At 42.1% G+C, this 3,382-nt stretch overlaps 1 protein-coding gene across 2 annotated transcripts in view; it reads left to right on the top strand.

Annotated features, from left to right (window-relative positions):
* Positions 1-3,382, top strand: part of tmem135 (transmembrane protein 135) — a 607,397-nt gene that overhangs the window by 255 nt on the left and 603,760 nt on the right. The window lies entirely within an intron of this gene.

The raw sequence follows: 3,382 nt of genomic DNA, 5'->3' as shown, positions 1-3,382 counted from the left end.
GTGAGTACGGCTGCACTCTGTAAGAAAGCGAGGCGGAAGGTTGCGGGGGAGGCCTGGTCGTTCCAAATGGAAACACATCCCCGAGGTAGTGAGAGGGACAAGGCTGGGAGGCAAAAAAAGCGGCCGACTGGTATATTTTAACAAGCTGTCCTCGTCCTCCACTAAATCTGTAACACAAGCTGACCTGACAGTAAACAAAAGTACAACGCGCTGAGTTCAAAACAACTAATATTAAACAGCGGCAAACATTTCATACTTGGTGTGTAGAGCAAGGCATTGCGTTAATAGGTGGCAGGAATAACATTGTGGTAGGAGGGATGACTTATTACAAGTGCTGTCCAACCTCTTCATTAAAGATTAGCCAATATAATCTTGTTCCCATCTACAGTACTCTTTTTGTTCTGTGAAGCTGTTCATTGCCTCTCAAGTATTAATCCAAAGCTGGTGTTGGCAGGAGGAAAGAGGATATGTAATTGGATGTGTACTGCTTTCTGAAATGTTACTGTTTTATGTGAATGTAACGTGTACAGTAAATATGTAAGGATTTTGGACACCGGAAAATGCACAGTCGTGTTGTGGTTGTTTATTTGTGGGCTATTTTGTTTTGACTAAAGACAGCAGCCTTTTTTAAATAACTAAATCAATCGCAACATTGCTTATTCCTAATAATGTAGGCAAATATAAGCATATTTGTAATGTATCGGCATGGTACATATGCAAAGTGTCAATAGTATTAATGTTGAACATTTCCGTACTGAAACAGTGCTCTGCGTATTTTAGTCCACTTCTATATTGGGTGTTTCGGTATTCTAACCTGGGTAATTTGTGGTTCATGATTAATGACAATGAAACAAGCAGAGGAACCTTTTGGAACCTTTAATGGAATATCTGGTGTCGTTATTTGGTAAGCAAATGGACAGATTAATTCAAAATTGCATTGAAAAGATTTAGGCCATTATTTTCCAGCTGACTATTTTCTCCTTGTCTTAAGTACTTCAGTGTTCAATCTGTTTCTTGGTACTTGTATTGGCTATATATTTTCAATTCATTTGTAGGGTGTGGGTGTTGACCAGGCTGACATTTATTGCCCATCCCTCGTTGCCCTTGAAGGTGGTTGTGGTGACCCTTCTTGAACTACTGCAGCTTGTGTGGTAAAGGTGCTTTCTGTTAGGTTGAGATTTCTAAGATTTTTGAACCATAGAACATTACAGCGCAGTACAGGCCCTTCGGTCCTTGATGTTGCGACGACCTGTGAAACCACTTTAAAGCCCATCTACACTATTCCCTTATCGTCCATATGTCTATCCAATGACCATTTGAATGCCCTTAGTGTTGGCGAGTCCACTACTGTTGCAGGCAGGGCATTCCACACCCTTACTACTCTCTGAGTAAAGAACCTACTTCTGACATCTGTCCTATATCTATCTCCCCTCAATTTAAAACTATGTCCCCTCGTGCTAGACATCACCATCTGAGGAAAAAGGCTCTCACTGTCCACCCTATCTAATCCTCTGATCATCTTGTATGCCTCAATTAAGTCACCTCTTAACCTTCTCTCTAACAAAAACAGCCTCAAGTCCCTCAGACTTCCTTCATAAGATCTTCCCTCCATAAACCCATGCAAACACGGGGAGAATGTGCAAACTCCACATGGACAGTGACCCAGAGCCGGGATCGAACCTGGGACCTCGGCGCCGTGAGACTGCAGTTCTACCACTGTACCACCGTGCTGCCCTGACCGCAATGCACTGATGCAAATTTTCCCCGCAACAGCCAGTCAGCAGCTCCGCTCTACTGCCTTCTGTGATTTTTTTTTTTTTAAGCCAGTGATTTAAAAAAAAAAAAATTTAGAGTACCCAATTCGTTTTTTTCCAATTAAGGGGCAATTTTAGTGTGGCCAATCCACCTACCTTGCACATCTTTGGGTTGTGGGGGTGAAACCCATGCAAACACGGGGAGAATGTGCAAACTCCACACGGACAGTGATCCAGAGCCGGGATCGAACCTGGGACCTCGCCGCCGTGAGGCAGCAGTGCTACTCACTGCGCCACCGTTCTGCCCTTGAACCAGTGATAATGAAAGAACAGCAGTTTATTTCCCACAGCAAGATGGTGTGTGTCATACAGGGGAATTGTCATTGCAGGTGCTGTGATTGACCTTCCAGGGGTTGTTGCGATGCAGCTGATGAAGTCTTTGCAGGCTTCTGCAGTCTATCTTGCACAATGAAACCAGTGCTGGAGGGAGTGGATGACATTCTGATCAGGAGGACTGGATGGTGTCAAGCTGCAGCTGCAACCATCCAGGCACGTTGACCGTAATTACACCACACTCCTGATTTGTACCTTTACAGGACATGGAGAGGCTTTGGGACGCAAGAGGTGATGCTGACCAGAATATCTGTTCTCTTGTTCAATTAATTCCTTGGCAATTGCTCAATGTAGATATTTGTCAACAGCCAATATGGAAACTCTTGAGCTTCACATGACAGTGACTGGAAAGCATTACCTGTAGACCAGGTATCTGAACATATTGAGTGATATTCAGGATTTTGTAACTTTCTTGATTGTGTTGTAGTGGCAAACGGTTGCTGCCGAGGGTTTGCAGCTCCAACTGTTAGATTTGCCATCGAGTTTATACTGTAGTAAGAAGCATGCTGACAATGCACTTACAGAAATTGACAGTTCTGTTAGTTTCTGTTTCAGAGGAGTTTTGTGCAGCTGAAGGGCTGAGACTACTGACTTTCAAGAAGTAATGATTTTCGGAATATGGATTGGGGTGTGTTAAACGTTTTAGTTACCGTTGTATGAAGAGTCAATAGTCCTGTTCCTTTTCACCAAACACCATTCATTTCACTTCCACAGCCTCTGCACAAAACTCTAACAACACACCACCTGCCACAAAGGCCACCGGAAGTCCCTTCACATATCAGTGTCAATCATTGGATACTTAAACTAAATGAGATAACTAATTGCAATGTCTCTTAATACATTATTTAACTCTTAACCAATTACTTAACAGGCTCCCCTTCCTTGGAGAAAAAAATAATTAGGTGAAAACAAAATTTAAAAAAACTCAAAAACACACACGCAATTTGCCCACTTTAAAAAAAAAAAAATTCTTTTTTTTTGGAAAAAAAAATCACAGAAACAGGCTCCCTTCATTAACAATATCCAAAAGTTAAATTTCTGTCAATATCTGAGATATATAAAAGGCCATATCCACCGCCTCTACAAAGCTTAACGTCTCAGCCGCCAAAGTGCTTTTGACCACTTTCCTTATTTTCTTTGTTTCCCACATAAGAGGACAACATTTACCATTGTTCCCCAAGAGGAAAATTACAAAGCCTCCTGTGCTTGATTTGTATAGGACGCATCACTATAAA

This window comes from Scyliorhinus torazame, chromosome 15 (genome assembly GCF_047496885.1).
Source record: "Scyliorhinus torazame isolate Kashiwa2021f chromosome 15, sScyTor2.1, whole genome shotgun sequence".
NCBI classification, from domain to species: Eukaryota; Metazoa; Chordata; class Chondrichthyes; order Carcharhiniformes; family Scyliorhinidae; genus Scyliorhinus; species Scyliorhinus torazame.
The sequence above is the reverse complement of the archived record's forward strand: the minus strand, read 5'-3'. Positions and strand labels throughout refer to the sequence as shown.